Source organism: Prionailurus viverrinus, chromosome A1, assembly GCF_022837055.1.
Source record: "Prionailurus viverrinus isolate Anna chromosome A1, UM_Priviv_1.0, whole genome shotgun sequence".
Taxonomy (NCBI): domain Eukaryota; kingdom Metazoa; phylum Chordata; class Mammalia; order Carnivora; family Felidae; genus Prionailurus; species Prionailurus viverrinus.
In genome coordinates, this window is record NC_062561.1 from 43573421 (window position 1) to 43594151 (window position 20731).

General features: G+C 34.3%; 1 long non-coding RNA gene across 1 annotated transcript in view; it reads left to right on the top strand.

Moving 5' to 3' along the window:
• Window positions 1-469: 469 nt before the first annotated feature.
• The window catches only part of LOC125173799 (uncharacterized), a 236021-nt gene continuing 215759 nt past the window's right edge, over window positions 470-20731 (top strand). The window contains exon 1 of the long non-coding RNA XR_007155155.1: window positions 470-767. This is a non-coding gene — a long non-coding RNA (uncharacterized LOC125173799). The remainder of the gene's footprint in view (window positions 768-20731) is intronic.

Here is a 20731-nt window from a genome sequence, read left to right on the forward strand (position 1 = left end):
CAAGTGACTGTCTGCTCTTCCACACAAAAAGTACGCCCTGATGGAGCACCTGGTCACCCTGAAAAGAAAGCTACGTTTTCAGTTGTTAGGGCTTCTTCTGTGTGGCCTACTATCGGTTGAGGGAACCAGTGGACACTGAGGCAACCACAAAGCCTCCAATGTGATTTCTGGAAGGATAGTGCATTTCAAATATCTGAGTTGAACCTTTCATTTTGAAGTGCTGGTCCTGAGGGCTGTGGAAGAGCCTCAGCAAATGCGCAGCGAAAGGCGCCATATGGCTGCAGGAGCTGCAGCCACAACTACACTTTCCAGCCGATTCCTGATCTCGCGGGATCTCCGGAGATCTACGGGTGCCTGTAGGCAGTCCCAGGACGAGAAACGCGCTCGTGGCGGGGGCTGCGCTGAACTCCTTTTCCTCAGCTTGTCAGTGAGCAGTTTGCCTCACACTGTTGTACAATTCCCTGTGCTCGTGGACTTCCCCACTTTGCACAATCAGAGTCACAGTGCTGCCGTGCCTCGCCCTAGAGACTCGCCCAGGTGTAGAGAGCCAAAGCTGCGCCCAGCGGGGACCCCCAAAGCTATACACCGGGGAGCAACCGGCACAAGCTCAGGCCGCGAACCTACAGCCTTCCGCGTGTTCTGAGGCAATCTAACCCTGGCTGTATGCGCTGGCAGAACAGAATCCTTCCACCTCACAGACCGACTCTGTTATGACTGGGAATCAGCATGGAGATAACATCTGGAGGAGCTGACCTATGTTATGTGTGGTGAGTACAGAGGCTGGGTACCCTCACTTGCTGTTTCTGACAGATGTCTCAGATTAAGACGGTGATCAAATAGTGGTCAGTGAAATCTGTTAGAGAATGGCAGAGATTAAAGTGTCAGCAAGGTTTGGGAGCGTTGCTCTAGTGCTTTCCTTAATGAAGGTTTTGTGAATTTTAAAAGAGATAGATGCCTGGTATTTTTCCATCCCTCAGACTTCTCTGGGTCTAAAACACCGCTCTGAGGCATTTCCCTCTCCTTTCTGGTAAAAGTCAGTGTGTCTCATTCCAATAGTTATAACCTCGTTCTTTTTTTTTTTTTTTTTTTTTTTTTTTAATCATTCCCTACTAACATGAAAACATTTCATCTGCTGTAGTCAATTCAAGGCAAAAAAATTTAAACATGTTCTAATGTGAGTTCTAATGTGATCTTACTTTGGCCCATTATAGATTTGACCAACAGTGTACTTGACTGCGTAGTCATTATTATCCTTGTGATCCAGAACTCTTTTAATCGAACAAAATAATCTAGATGGCTGAATCAAGAATTAATTTTGGATGCTCTGGGCCTTCTTTTGGTCAGCCTGACATCTAACAGGCTGTTGTAGTTAAGGAAGGGAAGGAAGCATCATGTCCCGGAATGAACAGATGGAATCCTGAATTTTCTAAATAGATTTATATAATTTCCCACCCCTTTTGTTCTGATCATTAACCAGGAAATAGTGGAAGTGGCTGTTCCCATCTTGGGGATAGATGCATACAGTGTCAAAACTTCCTTACTTAAACACGAGGAAAATTTTGTCTTGGGAGAAAATAACAAGGTTGTGAAATTAAAACAATCAGTTTGCTGTTTCTTTGCTTTAGTCAAATAACCCAGTTCTAAAATAAACTTGAATTAATCTTTTTTGTTTTATACTTGCTTCATTGAAAAAGAAATTTTCAAACACTGTTTTAAAACTCAAACATTACATACTATGGAAATATTATAACATCTGCCCTAAATAAAGAGGCTATATATCATGCTGAGAAGAACATCGAGCCTGGCTCTAGCTGTGTCTTAAAAAATTCTGTGTGCTTCTCTATACATATTTCCCTATTTGTGAAATGTAGGGACTAGACAAGCTGGTCATTAACAGATCTCAATATCTTAAACTACAGATAAATAGCTTCTGGAGAGTTTTACTGGGCTTGCATTTACTTCCCTGTAACAAATATAAATAATTTATAAATAATTGGGTGATTTTGTCTGCTCAAATTATTTGGCTAGAAATCCAGAAATCTCTCTCTCTCTCTCTTTTTATTTTTTTGTACTCTACAAATTTCCTAGTTTGCACTCATAATGGTGACACATTATCATGGTGTATTTTTTCCATCTTTATTGAGGTATAATTGATCCATAACATTCTGTAAGTTGAAGGTATACAATGTGGTGATTTGATACATAAAAATATTCTAGAGTGATTGTCTTAATAAAGTAAGTTAATGCATCTATCATCTCACATAATTGCTTTTTTTTTTCTTTTTTGTGGCTGTGAGAACATTTAACATCTCTTAGCAACTTTCAAGTATATAATACAGTATTAGTCACCATACTATACATTAGATACTCAGAATTAATTCATCTTACAACTGGAAATTTGTACCCTTTGACCAACACTTCTCCATTTCTCCCATCCTAGCAACTATTATTCTGCTGTTTCTATGAGTTCAGTTTTTAAATTCTACATATAAGTGAGAGTATAGTATTTGTCTTTGTCTGACTTATTTCACTTAGCATAATGCCCTCAAGGTACATCTGTGTTCCCACATATGGCAGGATTTTCTTTTTTATGGCTGAATATTGTGTATTGTATATTGTGTATATGTACACACAATATTCTATTGTGTGTATATATACTGCATTTTTTTCTCCATCTTTTCATTATTGGACATTTAGCTTGTATCTTAGCTATTATGAACAATGTTGCAGTCAACATGGGGGTGCAGATATTTTGAGAGAGTGCTTTTGTTGCCTTCAGCTATATACCCAGAAGTAGAATTGCTAGATTATATGGTAGCTCTGTTTTTATTATTTTATTAATCTACATACTGTTTTTCATAGTGGCTGAACAAATTTATATTCCCAGTAACAGTGCCAGCTGAACAAATTTACATTCCCACTAACAGTGCACAGTGGTTTCTTTTTCTCCTTATCCTTGCTAACTTTTGTTATCTCTTGTCTTCTTGATAACAGCCATTCTAAGAAGTATTAAATGATAACTCATTTTGGTCTGTATTTGCATTTGTTTGATGATCATTGATGTTGAGCATCTTTTTATGTACCTGATGGTTATTTGTATGTCTGCTTTGCAGAAATGGCTGTTCAGATTTTCTGCTTATTTTTATGTTTTTATTTAAAAAATGTTTTTTAATGTTTATTTATTTTTGAGAGAGAGAGACACACATACACACAAAGTGCGAGCAGGGGAGAGGCAGAGAGAGAGGGAGGCACAGAATCTGAAGCAGGCTCCAGGCTCTGAGCTGTCAGCACAGAGGCCACCACGGGGCTGGAACTCACAAACCATGAGATCCTGACCTGGGGCGAAGTCAGTGGCTTCACTGACTGCGCCACCCAGGCACCCCGACTGCTTATTTTTAAATTCAAATTATTTGGGGGGGGGTTTGCTATTGAGTTGTATGAGTGCCTACATATTTTGGATATTAACTCCTTAGCTGATAGATGGTTTGCAAATATATTCTCTCATTCTATAGGTTGCCTTTTAATTTTGTTGATTTTTTTTTTCTTTTGCTTTGCGGAAGCTTTTTAGTTTGATGTGGTCCCAGTTCTTTGTTTCTTATTTTGTTGCTTATGCTTTTGGTGTCACATCCAAAAAAATCATTACCAAAACCAATGTCAAAGAGCTTTTTCCCTATGTTTTCTTCTAGGAGTTTTGCTGTTTCAGCTCTTACACTTAAGTCTTTAATCTATTTTGAGTTAATTTTTGTAAGTGGTATAAAATAGGGGTCCAGTTTCATTCTTTACATGCGACGCTTCAGTTTTCCCAGCACCATTTATTGAAAAAAACTATCTTTTCTGCATTGAGTATTCTTGGCTCCCTTGTCAAGCATTCGTTCATATTTTTGATGAATTAGTTTATAAATATATGCCTAGTATTCTCATGGCGTGGTTAGGGAACAAATGGGAAAGATATGGAGGAGGAAAATATGAGGAAGAAAATACTAAAAGTGAATATTTTTCCCTTCTCATGTGCCCCTATCCAGTTTTTAGAAACTCAGTCATGGTACTGGAACAAGTCCCTGATGTTTCACTTACTCCCAGTGTTTCCTTTAGCTCTATTCAAGTCTTTGAAACATAATCCCTTTATTAAAGTATCTTTAATTACCCACTGAAGGTATCATCTGTTTTCTCTCAGGCCTCTGATGTAGGTAGTTTGGCATAATTATCACCATTTAACAGTAGAGAATCCAAACATATAGAACTATATGACTCGTGTAATATTCCATAATTAATGAGTCATGAAACAAGGACTAGAACTAAGATCTCATTCTAGTGGCCTTTCTTTTAACCATGGTGGTTTTTTCTTCAGTTTTCTTGGCCTCATGTCAGTTTGCTTATCTAAATTTTTTGAATGTGAAGTTATTGAAGTAAATACTACTAAGAATGTTCCCTCTCCTAAAATTCAATGATTTAATAATACTAGTTAGTGTAATATTTTGCACTGTGGATCCACAAGAGGATTCTGACATTCTCTATAGCCTACGGGTATCTAAATACATCATTGAACATTAGACTTCTACCTTAATTTGTTGTGTTCTTGCATCCCCCATCTCTTGACTAAAAACATGTATTTCTACATGATTGGCTTTATTGTTTAATTTGAAGGCAGCATTTATGACTGCCAATTCCGAATATCTTCAGTGAGTTCTAATTTCCATCTACCCATGCTGGCCCTCCTCCCCATTTCATGACAATTTATTAAATAAGAAAAATTCAAGTTAATATTAGCCTAGTTATATTGAACGTTTTTTAATGTTTATTTTTATTTTTGAAGGAGAGAGAGAGAGAGAGAGAGAGAGAGAGAGATGGAGCTTGAGTGGGGGAAGGGCAGAGGGAGACACACACACACACACACACACACACACACACACACACACACACACAGAAGGGGGCTCCAGGCTCTGAGCTGTCAGTACAAAGCTGGACATGGGGCTTGAACTCACAAACTGTTTTTAGAAAGACACAAACTGTGAGATCATGACCTGAGTGGAAGTCAGATGCTTAACCGACTGAGCCACTCAGGTGCCCCTAGGCTAGTTATATTTTAAAGAAACTATATGTTAAATCCCAAATTCTGTAACAGATATCTTGTTTAATTATTAACATGTCAGTGCTATTCTTTATGAATGTTTTATAAATAGAAAAATTATCACTTTTTTGGTATATATAATTTCTAGTGTTTCTTTCACTTTAGTTTCAATCATGGTCAAGCAACTTTGAAACCCAATTTCTGTTTAAAGAAATGTCAGAACATCTGTTGGTAAAACAAGGAAATGGAAGGGATTCTGGGGTAGGATTAGTCTCAGAATTGTACTTTAGGACTTGATGTAGACATAAATAAATGGAATTTTTTCATCTCTGAAGATGCCAATGTATAGAACAAATTTTTCTGCACCTGTAACTTAAAAGGAACATCTTTCATTAAAAAAAGCTAAAACTAAAAGCTTTGATAAAAAATAAATTGGAATAGAAATTATTAAAACAAACTGTGTCAAGTTTCTATCAGAGGCTCATCCAACATTAATTGTAAACTTTTTGGTATAACATTTAAGTTTTCTTTAATTATTAATATTTGGTCTCAACCTACCATGCCAGCTGAAACTTCTAATACTCCATTCATATAATTTATATTCAGAGACCTCAAGTTCAATTTCCCACAAAGTCAGCAAATAATAGAATAAGTGAACTATCCAATGTTTGTTTCATAATGGTGATTCAAGTGCATATTAAAGTTAGATAAAGAGAAATACTTTTCACTTCCCTAATTTCTCTTGTTTTTCCTTACTATTTAATATTTTCATATATTGACACAAAAGATACTTCAAATTCCTGTTTAATGTTTGAAAAAGGAAAGAAAGAAATTAGTGCAAGGTTGGTGATAAACAATGTCAAAGAACAAAAGGAAATATTGGAGACTTTAGTAAAAAAAGAATGAATGCTTCATGTAAAAGACACGTGTGCTCCTGGGATCCAGACAAATATTGTTATGAGGTAATATAATTCTGATGTTATAGGGTCTTCCAAAACTTTAGGAATGTACAAAGATCTGTTTCAAAGACATGAAACAGTGCTGGTATCTGGGGTCAAGAACTATAGACAGAAGAAGGTATTAGTGTATAAGATGATATGTTGAAGGAAGGGCAAGAAAACCAAAGTGACTACAGCAAAGTGAAAGAAATGGGCAATGAAGTTAGAGAAGTAAAGTTATGGTATGGGCAATTCTTACAGATTCCTGTAGTAAACCGTAAGGAATGTAGTTTGTTTCTGAATGAAATAGGGATCCATTGAAGAGTGTAATTTTTTTTTTCTAAGTGGAGTCTCAAGCTTTTAAAGGTTGGCAACTATATACTTTTGTGTGTGGGTGGGGGAGAAGGGGGTCACTGAGAGTAAATATCAACATGCTTATGTGCAGCAAAATTCAAGTTTGTGAGTTCTGCTATGAAACTTTTTTATTGCATCATCCTTTCATAATTATATTTTGCATTTTGTATATTATTTTTCTTACATTAAAAGTATTTCCTCCCAATATCTTAAACTGAATTGTTATAATACCTATTTCTGTTTACCAGTTAATTTAGAAGATTACCCAGTCTTACCTACTAGGACATCAAATTTTTCCTCCTTTCCATTTTATGCACCCCGGGCCAAACTTTGCTCTTCTGTGTGACTTTCGCTCCTAATTCGACTATTAGCAACTACCCTTTAGCCTGCTTACTTGCACTTGATGTTGAGTGGATACCTTGATGTTCATTGATACCTTTTACCCCTCCCAGCATGAGCATCTTTTCCTGACACCTCTTGGTCTTCCATTGGAATTGATTCTTCAATCAACTTCTCACAGGTTTGGCACTCTCTTGTGAAAGGAAGGAAATTAATCCACCCTGTTCCATTGAAAATTTCCACTGACCAAAAATGGACTTACTAAAATATTTTTTTAAAAAGTGTAAATACAGGTAGCTTTGGAATAGTTCAGTGTTATCAATAATATTATATTCTTTTTCAGTTTACAGAATTTTGCCTGTATAAAATGGAACAGCCATACTTTTATATGGGACACTTTTATAAGTAATATGATCTTAGAATTTAAATGAAAGAGACATTTAAGAACTCCTGCTTCTAAATTGTCATGATCAAGAGTTATCACATATATAATTATACTTAGGGCAGTCAACTTACCCCAGGCAATCAGTGCCAGAGCTAGTCTTTGAATTTTGCTAATAATTCATTTTGCTACTGATAAGACAATATCTTGTTCTCAATTAACATGTATAAATTATTACTTACCTGCTTCATTTGAAAATGAATTAGATTAAATGAAACTATTTTCAGTATTTACTAAATAAGACGTTTTAAAATTTTGGGATTTTGGGAATGTCAGGGCAGTCTGGCTGCAACATCTGTCACTCCATTGATTGCCAGGGTTTATTTGGCTTATCTGGCTGGCTAGGTGGGCATCCCTTGTCCCTCCCCGCTCCATATGTACCCCACACCCTTCCAGAAGTTGTGCACTTGGTCAGTTGAAGACGGCCTTTGCTGAGAGAAGAGGAATGTTCATGGTCAGGGGTATAAGAGTAGCTGCGTTCCTGTGCTAGAACCTCCAGACAAGCTCTCAAGATCCATTTGGAGGAGAATGTAGGGTAGGCAAGCTTCCAAGACGCATCCAAGTGAGGTGCTGCATTGGCAATCTGCCTTTCTTTAAAAAAGAAAAAAAAATAGATAGTATTTTGGAAATAAAACAATAGTGGATTCCACCTTTGTGAAAATGAGTTGCTAACCATTTACATAAGAACTATACTCTAAAGGAAATCCTGAATCAATATAAAGCAGTAGAGATTTTTCCCCTATAGTTGAAACTGCATAGCACATGAATGACATATCATTATGTAAAGTATGAATTAAAGAAATAGCATAATGACCAATTTCTTAGTAGAGTTTCAATTTTAGTAAAATAGGCTTATTTTAAACATGTCTTTCTGAACATGATTATGTGTAAGAACAATAGATATTCTGGAATCATTCACTTTGAAATCAAGACATTTTATGGAAATCCAGAAATTATTTTTAAAATAACAAAAATGGTATTATAACAAAATACATTCACCAGATTATATATAGAGGATACGGATATTTTACAAAATACACATGAAATGTGAAATGCTTTCACATTACTTTTGAATGACTTCTTTTGCAATTGTTTCAAAAGTTAGCAGTTAACTGTTTTATTATTGCTGCTTGTTTTTATGCGTATAGATTAAAAGGTCTATGCTTAAAAGCAAAGATGCTTACCTCAAATCTTGATGACATGTTAAGTGAAACCATGCAATTTGAGTTTATTTTAACATGGAAAATCTAATGAATGAGAGAACTAATCCCAGTAACAAGAGATCAGATTATTATTATCAAGAAAATAATGCTAGATGACTTTTCAATATAAGAGGTTATTTTTCAGGAAGTGTTAATAATCTGATTGAATTCTTACAGCTGTTGAAATCACAAGGACTGCTTTTCCTTAAGTGATTTATTAGTGCCTCACCCTCATCTTGGCATGGCATTATCCTCTTCTGTAGCTTTGGTCTCAAAAAGCTAAAAAATACCTTGGAGAGAATAGAATGTTTGGAGACTTGTTGGTACTTCCTGCATATATCTTTCCTTTTCTTTTTTTGCCCTAATCTTATCTTTGTTTATCATTAATTTACATATTATTATCTTAATTACAAGTTAGTAATTTAATATCAATTAAAAATAACAAATTCAGTTGCTCTATTTGAAATTATTTTTTAAAAAAGATATTTTCTTTTGCAAATTATGAGAGACTTAGATTCTGTGAAATTGCTACTCTTTTTAATATATGGTATACTTTTGCCATGAAAATACAAAATCAGCCCGGGTCTGAGGCTGTTTAGGAAATATGTTTATCTTTATACAGGCCTTTTTGAGCAAATTTTACTGAAACTTCAGACCTAGGCTAAAAGACAAGGGATAGAAGTTAATTTATAACTCATTAGCTAGTAAGAAAGATATAGACATTTTCTTCTTCAGAAATATAAATCTGATTTCACAAGGGGGTGTGACTGGGAACAGGAGACATTCCCTGGCTTGTGAAGTTGGAAACACTGGTATTACATCTCTCCTGAAGAAATACATTTGCATTCCAAAGAGTGAGGTCCAGGATCTTTCACCTTACATTTCCAAAAAAGACTCTCTGAAGGGGATGGGAGAACTTTCCTATGTAAATGTCGAGATCTATCTTTTTGTGGTTTCTTTCCTATATAAAATTCAGATTTTTTTCCTTGGTCCCTCACTTACAATACAGACCTTGTATATGTACATTGACATCTGGTTTTCATTGTACCACATCAGTAGTAAAAATTGGGGCACAAAAGAATCACAGTTTTTATTTGCTGTGTGTAAATAATAATAATCTGCTCTGACCAAGAAACTTCATGCAAATAATAAAATATAGATATTAAAAAGCTAACACCTAGTGTCACAAATATTCTCTCCCATTAAAATTAGAAGTCATGGTCTTAAAACACAATATTATTACTTCCTAGTTGTATTATCTTGCACAGTTGCATTTTAGAAAAACTTTCTTGGGTTTTAGTTGCTTTGTAAGATAATCATTTTTACAGTGCCATTGTAAGGTTAAATGAAAGAGCATTTGTTAAAAATTGTCATTCCTCAAGAACTATATGGAGAATGGGAAATATAATAATGACAACAATGATGATATTGATGATAGACAATACATTGAAATTATTTGGTAAATTACCTTCATTTATCCAAAGTCTTAAGAGGATCAGAAAAAATATTTGATATTGGCACTTTTTTTCTCTTCTTCTTCCTTCAAAATCCAAGCTCTTGAAATTAGATTAGTGCACATATTAAACCGCTAAAATATCGTCAAGCAAAAGGCCTGTACATAATTAACAGTCTATAAATGGATTTGTATGTTGTCTATTTTGATGTGATGAATAGTTAGAAAGAAAAACATCATAACTTTTTTCAAATGATATTTGAAGATAAAACAGTTGAGCAGAAAGTTATGTCAGTCCCAGATGTCTGGTTTTGAGAAAAGCCTTACTTTGGACACATGGAGCGAATCACTACTGTTCTAGTCACTTCTAAATGAGCTTTATTAGAAATATTTGATTTAGCATTATGATCGTTTCAATAGTAAATATACTTCATGTTGACTAATCAGCATAAGAAAATGAATTTAATTGAAACTGAGAAGAGGTGTAAACATAAAATATGTGAAGAAGTAAAGCAATAAACTTAATAATTTGAGAGGAAAATAAAATTTCCTCTATCGTCTAGGCATTTCATAGACAGATGTCTTTTTTTTTTGCTGTATTTTGTATTTTGCTTGATTTATATTTTTTCCTTGTTTTACTTTTATTGTAATTCTCATCTTTATGGGAAGATACTGGTTCCTGGGAAGCAATTTATACAAAATGAAAGAAAATTCAGGTTATTTAATTTTAAATACAAATGTTAAATTTCAAGAGTGTTAGAAGAAGTTATACTAATATCTTTAAACATATCCACCTCCCTATCCATACAGACTAACAATCAGAAACATACAATGAATAATGCTTTAAAATCACTTAGACCCTTTTTTGTTGTTGTTGTTGTTATTGTTTATCTGTTGAAAAGCAAAGGAAATATCTATGAGGGTTTTTTCCATTTATATCATAGAATAAATAAATTAAGGATATGCAAACAAGAGAAAGGAAAGACCCCAAAAGTACTCTATATGTCATGAAAGCTGCCCATCTGGGAATGCTGAGAGAATGGGAAGTGTGGAGAATTGAAGCTAAAATCTGTTTACATTTTTAGTATATCTAGGTACGGCCTAATATTTTATGTAGTTTAAAAGGCTGCAAATTAGATTATACCTATAAGATATAGAATAAAACCCTAAGATTGGATACTTTGGGTTTCTCTTAAAAAAAATGCAGGGACAACTAGGTGGCTCAGTCGGTTAAGTGGCCCACTTCGGCTCAGGTCATGATCTCATGGTTCAGAGTTTGAGCCCCATGTCCAGCTCTGTGATGACAGCTCAGAGCCTGGAGACTGCTTCGGATTCTGGGTCTCCCTCTCTTTCTGCCCCTACCTCTCTCTCTCTTTCTCTCCCTCTCTCTCTCTCTCTCAAAAATAAACATTAAAAAAATCCAGAGAAATATGTTAGCTTTTGGTCTACTGAAACTAAATTTTTGTCCGCAGAAACATTCCGAAATAATTTCCTTTGAAACTGACACACTTCAGATTAATTGCCAACTTCTCTCCTCCTGAAACCAGCCCCAAAAAACCCTTCTTAAAACAACAACAGATATTTACATGCTAAAGGCAAATGGAAAAATTCATTTTTTTTCTTTTCCTCCCCTTATTTGGTATAAATTTCCATATTCTGAAATATCATAATATCTAGGGCATATTGACTGGAAAGCCACAGAGTTTTCTTTTCCCTGAATTTTTACTTACTTCAAGTAATATAGTAGGATACCATCATCAAAGTGTGATGGTTCACTGTATGTGGGCTAAAGAGATTCACATGTATCCCAAAGGCACATTTTTACTTAGGTACAGAAAGTAGGCTGATTAAATTGCTACATATTTAATCAGTTTTTAGAGTTTTGTAGTCCTAAAAGGTATAAAAAAAAACAGTAGTATCAATGAATTATGTTAGTCATAGGCACACGTTTTACAATAACAGAACTGAATCACTTGTAGCTCTCTGTAGGCCCAAAATTAATACTAATAATAAATCCATTTGTTCAGTTGCTACTAGTGCTGACACAGCCTAAATTAGACGTGACATAGATAAACAAACAAATTCTATCATCCCAGAAAAATTGTTCCAATATATATAATGTTCATCTGCTTAAAGCAGTGATGTGTTTGGGGCACAGTCCTCAGGACATCAACTTCCAGGGCTGACTATACCATTAGGACTCATATTCTTGTTTTCATTTGCTTAATTGCTTTTAATTACCGTGTGGCTTGTCTTGATTTATATATATTTTTTTTCCAAGGATAACACATTTATTTTAATAATACTACTTTTGACACTATTTGTACATGTATTTAAAAGTAACTTTCATCTTGCGGGCTCCATTACAAATTGGGTACTGAACCACCCTTGTCAGGAAGTGACAGAGCTGTTAACATCAAAAGTTGGAAAATCCCACCATCAGTGAAGGGTTATTTTACTTTGTATTTGGAAAAATAGCTAAACATTTAAATTTCTCATTGTACACCTATACACTGGTTAAGTTTGAGCACCTTAAATTAAACAAAGATAGATTTCATACATGTAAGTATTATATTATTATATGTATACCTATTTTAAAAGGATAAAATTGTAAAGTTTGACAGGGTATTATTGATTTCAGTACTTTACTTCAACAAACTTGGTTCCAAAGTGTTTAGAAAACTATTGAGAACAATTTATTAAAAACAATTGGACAAGGTATGCTTGAATGCAATTACAGTTATAAAGCAATAGTGGTGACAAGTGGGGAAGTGTATGTTGAATGAGTACTATCTGTTCTACAATAGATATATTACTATTTTAGTCTCTTTGAGTTGTTGTAACAAACTACCATAGACTGGTTAGCTTATGAACAAGAGAAATTGTTTTGAACAATAATCTCTGGCTTTAATGGAGATGGTTGACTAATCTGATCAAGTGATTATTTGGCTATACCCTCATGTTTTACAATATGGATAGGCTGACAATTGTCCAAATCTTTACATTCTCATTCCTTTTTGGTTAACAGTTCCACCTTAAGTCTTTTATTTCCTCAAATTTTACAGTAAGCAATCAGGAAGAAGAAGGCCACTCTTGCAATACTTTGTTTACAAATTGCTTCAGCTAAATATCCAGTTTCTTTGCTCTCAAGTTCTACCTTCCACAGAACACTAGAACATGACAATTTAGCCAAGTTCTTCATCACTTTTTAACAAGGATGACCTTTCCTTCATTTTCCAATAACATATTCCTCATAGTGACCTTTCCTCCATTGTCCAATAACATATTCCTCATATTTACCTGCAACTTCATCAGAATAACCTTTACCATACATATTCCTAGCAATATTGTATTCAGGATTACTTAGGTATTCCCTAAAACAATTGAAACTTTCTCTTTCTTTTTCTTCTAAGCTCTCACCAGAATCATTCTTAGAATTTTTTTTTAGGATTTTATTTATTTATTTAAAAAAAATAATGTTTATTTATTTCTGAGAGAGAGAGACAGAATGTGAGTGGGAGAGGGGCAGAGAGAGAGGGAGACACAGAATCTAAAGCAGGCTCCAGGCTCTGAGCTGTCAGCACAGAGGCCACTGCGGGCCTGGAACTCACAAACCATGAGATCATGACCTGAGCTGAAGTCAGACGCTTAACCAACTGAGCCACCCAGATGCCCCAGGATTTTACTTTTAACTAGTCTCTACACCCAAAGTAGGGCTCAAACCCACAACCCAGAGTTCAAGAGTCCCATACTCCACGTGCTGAGCCAGCCAGACGCTCCTCACTAGAATCACTCTTAATGGTATTCTTGGCAATGTAGGCTTTTTCCAGCATGCACCTCCAGTTTTTTCCAGGCTCTACCCATTACCCAGTTCCAAAGCTGCTTCCAGGTTTTTAGGGATTTGTCAGAGTAGTACCCCACTTTTGGTAACAATTTCTGCCTTAGTCTGTTTAAGCTGTTAAAATAAACCTCCATAGACTGGGTGGCTTATAAATAGCAAACATTCATTTTTCACTGTTCTGGAGGCTGGGAAGTTTAAGATCAAGGTGCTGGCAGATTTGGTGTTTGGTGAAGGCTTGTTTCCTGGTTCTTTCTATGGTGGAAGGGATAAGTGAGCTCTCTGTAGTTTCCATTTAAAGGACTCTAGTCTCATTTCTGAAGATTCTGCTCTTATTACCTAATCATTTCCAAAGGCCCCATCTTCAAATACCATCGAAGTAGGGAAGGTTTCAACATATGAATTTTGAGGGGGACACATTTAGTCTATAACAACTAACATTATTATCCAAAAATTTTTAAATAATATGTGTTCTTATAGAGTTAAGCAAACTGAGCTGTTAAAGGGATATACCTAGAACCAGTTAGTAATTGATAGCAATAAAATTTCAACTCAGGTATGTCTAATTGTAAGCCTACAATATTTTCCTAATACTATGCTGCATTTTCATACTCTAACCAGGGCACAAATGGATGTTGATTTTTAAATTTTCTTTTCCTACATGTAACGAACTGTAGCACAATATCTCTCTGGAAAATAACCTAATAACCTATGCATTGCTTATAAAAGCCTTATACAAGTGAATTGCATGATGAAATTCTAAAACTAGAGCTGAAATACTTTATTTTCCTAGGTAAACTGAAATAAAGACAACTGCTTTGCAATATGATAAATGGAAACGATTTTTGACATCAAATTGTTTATCTTGCTATTTGAAAATGTGCTCCTTATTCTCAAATATTCACTCATTCCAATGAAATCTTTCATTAAAAAAAATATATATATATATACACACACGCACACACACACACCTCAGAATAGAAATATAATTGCATAGTATTTTGTATTTAAGCGCTTTGAACTGTAGAAAATGTTTCATTTATTCAGCTTGGTATGTTGTATAAGGACTGCCAAGAAGTGGCTACACAGACCCATCAAAATATACGAGAAAATATCCTAAAAAAAGCAATACTCCCACTTAGATAAGGGCTTCCAAACCTGGGAGTCTCAGGAGTCCTTCAGATTTCAAAAGAAAAGCATCATGTTTACAGGGCTTTGTATCCTGGCTACTTCTCCTTACGGCAGCATTTATCTAAAGGATTTAAGATCTAGAACTGCAGCCTTGTAGCCAGGTTACAATTATTCCTCCAGGTTAGCAGCACCTTGTCTGCTTGTATCCCACTGCTCCCAGTGGGATCTTTCAGTAAAAGAAAGCCCTACACAGATGCTGATTATTCACCATACCGTGCCCTGGCGCATTCTGTCACCTCCGAGACATGAATTAACTCTTTTTTACTGAACAATTAGGAAAAAGGAAGGGAGATAAAGAGGATGGGGTAAACAAGTAAGACAGAGAAAAATATCCTGGGCTTCATAGATGTGCTGTGTGAAGTTTATTTCTCTCCAAGCACTTACCTTATCAGAGTTGGTCAATATTTTTGGTGGAAAGTATAAATTCAGCTATTGATTTAACTAAAGAGAGTTGAGATGAAGTTTGGTTATGCAGATGAAAAAAAAAATCAGATTCAGGAGAGACTCAGCTAAAGTGAAAATGTGTGTCAAAAAGACCACAAAAGAGAATCTGCAAAGGGAATAAACTGTTTAAAATGGGAGGGTGATGGATTCACAAGAGAGAATTCATATTCAATGCACAGTTAACTAAAATTAAGTGTTTCATAATGTAAGAAAAGAAACAACTTTTAGTCAGTGTAATAAATGATTTTTACTCCTAGTGATGGTGCTTCGCCACTGCTTAGGTACACTCTTTAGTAAAAAATATAGTTCCATTTCAGGTTTCTTCTTCAAGGACAGAGAGTTACTGCATTATAAGATTATAAAATATCAGGTTAATATTAAAATATAAATTTATATGGGGAGAAACTATTGTTTTCTTAATGCAAAATAATTCTAATATTTATTTTTTGTAAGATGTGACATAAGTGTATGAGACACAAAATAGTGGCAAAAATACCAATATGCTGTTAGAAAGCCGTATTTTTATTCTCTGACTTGAGGAAGTAACTTGATGTTAAAAAATGTAACGTAATTGGAAAAGAAAGCTTTTAGTCAGAGTATCATTTGTTCAGATCATAGCTCTGTTACTTATTTGTGATCATGTGCAAATTATTCCAGCTCTAGGTTTAATTTTCTTATTTTAAAAGGGATACTAAATAGAACCAATCCCTTATAATCATTTCTGAGAGATAAATGAGATAATGCATAAAAAGCTTCTGACACAGAGGCTGACCAGAAGAAGAATGTATACCTAAACATTTATAATCATCATTGCCATTATTATTTTAAATGCTATTCATTGCACATGCAAATCTTTATCCCTAATCTTTTCTTTGAGCTATATATAGACTTCAGTGTCCAACTATCTGTTCAAAAGTCCCAGTTGGGTACAAAATACAGAATCCATATTAAGTATATCTGAAACATTAAATTCCCACTCCTGCCTAATCTTCTTCTGAGGAGGGGATCCTTCTTCGCATCTTGCTGAACGATACCACCATTCTGCATGTTGCTAACACCAAAAACAGATTAATTCTTGGTCCTTCTCTTTTTCTCATTATGCAGATCCAGTCTATCAGCAAATACTATTAGCTCTGGTTCCAAAATATAGCCTGTATCAAGCCAGTTCTCATCAATTCAACTGAAAACCACTAAACTAGTCTCTTTCGTATTGACTTACACAACAACTTTAAAACTAATACTCTTCTCACCAGTTTTTCACAACCACATTTTCCACACAGAAGCCTGAAAACTTTCTAATATGTGCATACTATTGTTTCCATTTCTAATCACAATTATATTGAATTCCTAAATATTTATCATGATCAACAGGAGCAGCCATTACCATTTGCCTCCTTCACTGCATAATCTTCTAACACTCTCTCCTGTGATCGCAGTGTTCCAATCACATCAACCTTCCTCCACTCCCTTTATCTCTCATATAGCTTATTTCCTCTTCTCTTGAGTATTGATTCTAATGCTTATTGGGTGCTTATATGTTCCAGACACTGTTCGTAATACTTTATGCAATTGAATTCATTTAATCCTTACAATATTCTAAGAAAGAACTAGCATTTTCAACATTATTTTACGTGATATGAATTTAAGTCCTGGAGGAGTTAATAATTTATCCAAGGTCACAAAATTGTAAATGACACAGTGTAAATTCAAAACCTGAACATTGTTTTCCAGAGCCTGCGTTCTTTACTTGTACCATATACTATATAATTTTGTATTTATTTTTCAGAGGCTTGCAGTTCTACATTGCTTTCTTGAAATTTTTAGTCATGTGTTTTCTTAATATATTGTAGTAAAGGTACTCTGGTTTTGTTCTTCTTCAAGGTTGCCTAGACTATTTGGCCCTCTGAATTTCCATGTAAATTTAAGAATCTGTTTTTCAGATTTGACCAAAACTTCTTGAATTTCAACCACAATTACAGTGAATCCATGCATTAATTTGAAGAGAGTTGAGACAACTACCATATTGAGTTTTTTAAAGCATGAGCATGCTATATACCTGTTTGATTCATTTGTATCTTAAGTATTTCTCTTACAAATGTTTTATAGTCTTCAGTACGGAAATCTTGCATACCTTTTGTTAAATGTATTTCTAAGCACTCAGTAATTTTGATGCTATATTTTTTTAGCCTTCACTTTGCACTTATTATTGATACATAGAAATGCAGTTGTTTTTTAGATATTGATTATATATTCAGCAATCGTGTTAAATTCACTTATTCAAATAAAATTTTTCTTTCTTTCTTTCTTTCTTTCTTTCTTTCTTTCTTTCTTTCTTTCTTCTTTCCTTTTTCCATACAGTAAATATGAGGTTTCTGGATCAGAAGCAAATAATTATTTACCTACAAAATATTTTAGCACCAATTTTTCATACCACATTTTCCCCCAGAGGGTGACTGGCAGGAATTAGATAAGCTCTGCATATAGAGAGTGGATCTGCTATATGGAAGGGAACCCCAGAATTATGAATCTTGGAGCCTATATTTGTACAACTACACCTCCTCTCCTCAAGAGCAAAGTAGAAGGGGACATAGGAGAGGGAAGGACAGAAGGAGAGGGAGACTGAGTTTGAGAGAGATTGAGCCTTCAAGGGACCATGGGCACTATCTTTATAGAGTTAACAGAATCTCTCCAGGATGAGGAGGGGAATGTCCCTTATCCAATCATAGTCTGAGAGTAAATAAATGGCTCCAGGGAGAATAAACCTACAAATCTCTCTGGGTTCATTCATTATTTCTAATTTCCAGGACTTGTTTGCCATTCAGTCATCCTTTAAAGCCAGTGAAATTTTTGCTGTGAAAGCTCTGACCATTCAGAGAAATGGAAATATTCATGTTGTAGTATCCCAGCAGGTGTATCTATAGATTTGCTTTTGGGTTTTCCTTGTACACACTGTTTTATTTATTCTATTCCAGTTCTGTGATTTTAAAAGATTTTTCTTCCCTTATTTTACTGCTTTGAACCTCTAGTACAGTATTTAATAGAAGGTACATCCCTTTGTCATTTATCATTTTGGGAAAAAGTGTTCACTCTTTTACTATTAAGTATGATGTTTGTTGTGAGGTTTTTGCAGTTATTTTTCATATGATTTTGTGAGTTACCTTATATTTCTCAGTTGTTAAGGACTTGTTGTATATCATAAATAGGGGTTAAATTTTGTTAGTTTTTTTCATCTGTTTAAATTAATTCCATTTTTTTCTGTAAATATGAAGACTTATATTGTTTATTAACATAGAATATTAAACTACACTTACTCTTGTATTTCTATAACAAATTCTCCTTGGTCAAAATATTTTATTTTGAATTAATGAGCTTATATTTTGTTTAGGATATTTATGTGAATTTGGTGATAGAGTCTGTAATTTTTTTTTCCTGTGACATTCTTGTCAATTTTTTTTTTTTTAAGGCCATGATGGATTCAGAAAAGTGTAGAATATTTCTTCTGTTACCAGTTTCTGGATGAGTTTGTGTAAGATTGATGTTACTCTTTCTTAGATAGTCAGAAGACTTTATTCCTCCCCACCCCACTCATGGGGTGGTTTCTGCTCTTTGATGATTTTCTTCTTTTGTTTTTCTGAGCATAATGCTGTCCTCCATTGCTAGCTTCTTGAGAGACAAATTAAATCATTACTTTTCAGTCTCTCCTCTCAATGTGTGCATTTAAGGTTTTACATTTCCCTTTTAGCTACATTTGTTCAAGTTTTGATATTTTGTATTGTTATTAATGTTCAAAATATTTTCTAATAGTTTTTAACTCTGAGTGAATTCCCCAGTGGTTGAACATTTTTTAGGTACTTGTCATTTTTACTAGTTTAATTATACTCTGTGTGTAGAAAATAATTTAAGGTCTTACAAAATTTGCTGAAGCTGTATATCGTTATTGATTATTTGTATGTTCATATATCAGCACACAAGCCACAAATTTATATTGTGTGTGTGTGTGTGTGTGTGTGTGTGTGTGTGTTTGCTTTATTCCCTTGTAGACAAGAAGTGATGATGATTTATTATCAGAAGATATTGGCAGGAAGTACCAATAGCATTTCTGATTGTTACAGATACAGAAAAATCAAAAAGTGAGAACTGAAAATAAAGAAGAAAAATATTAGAAAAATATCACTATTTAGGGGCACCTGGTGGCTCAATTGGTTGAGTTTGTCCAACTCTTGATTTATGCTCAGGTCATGATCTTGTAGTTTGTGGGTTAGAACCCTGCATCAGTCTGCATTCAGACTGTCTCTGTCTCCCTTTCTGTGTCTCTCTGTTGCTCGTGCTTGCTGTCTCTCTCAAAAATAAAATAAAGATTAAAAGAAGAGGAATACTTATAAAAAACAAAGTATAGCTATTTAAAATAATACCAAAGCAGTATTTATGAAAAACGACTAAGCATCGTGTAACATGAAAGTAATGTCTATCATTTAATAGGTTTTAGATTATCATTGTCGTAAATTTGTTGAAAACGGCAAATTATATGCTCAGTTGTTACTAGTTGTTTCTCACAAATGTTGGAATTTCATTCATGATTTAAATGTGATTATTATTTGTATAGTAGGATCTATTCAGTATAATACTTTATGGTCTTACAATTTAAAAATACATTTTAAAATTAAAAATAATGCGATATGTGAATTATCTGTAAGAAATACAAACACTAAAATTTAATGTTATTATAGGAAGTTCCAAGAAGTAACCTTGCCTCATTGGTAGAGCTTCTGTTGATAGTGTAAGATAGTACAAATATTTTTGAAACTCACTAGTACTGGGCCACTAATATTTTTGCAAATTAAAAATATCTTAAAGTTTCATAGTACTTATCACTTTACAAAAATGCTTTCATTCATATTGCCGGATTTTGATTAAGCCTCACAATACTCCTCAGAGTCTGGCTGAGCTAGTTTGGAGGAACTGGTGAGTGCAGTATTTTCCTGTGGTTTCCCCACTAAAAAGTGATAGAGTGAGAATGTAGCTCCCATATTCTAAATAAGTAGATGCTTCAGTTTGCTACTTCTGTTGACTGCTGAACTGATAGTCTGTTCACTGACATTTAAGTTCATATGCATTCATTTCATGAATATTTATTAAATGCCTACTCTAAGCATAAACAAATTTTGGATATTAGTTACTGATCATTATAGTATATAATTTTATGAAAGCTTCGGTTATTTGCATTTTAATAACTGGCAATTATTTCCATTTCACTAATTCTGATCATTGTTATATTTTCACGTTAGTTTTAACTCAAACCCATTGGATGCTGCTAACCCATTTTCACTGTGGGAATGATTAATAAATTACTCATGCAGTTTTTTCCTTGATAGGATATGTAAAATAATATGTAATTGTCTCCATGGATGCCTACACATTTATTTTATCTAAAATCTGGAGCTTGAAATGAGAAGAGTGAATTT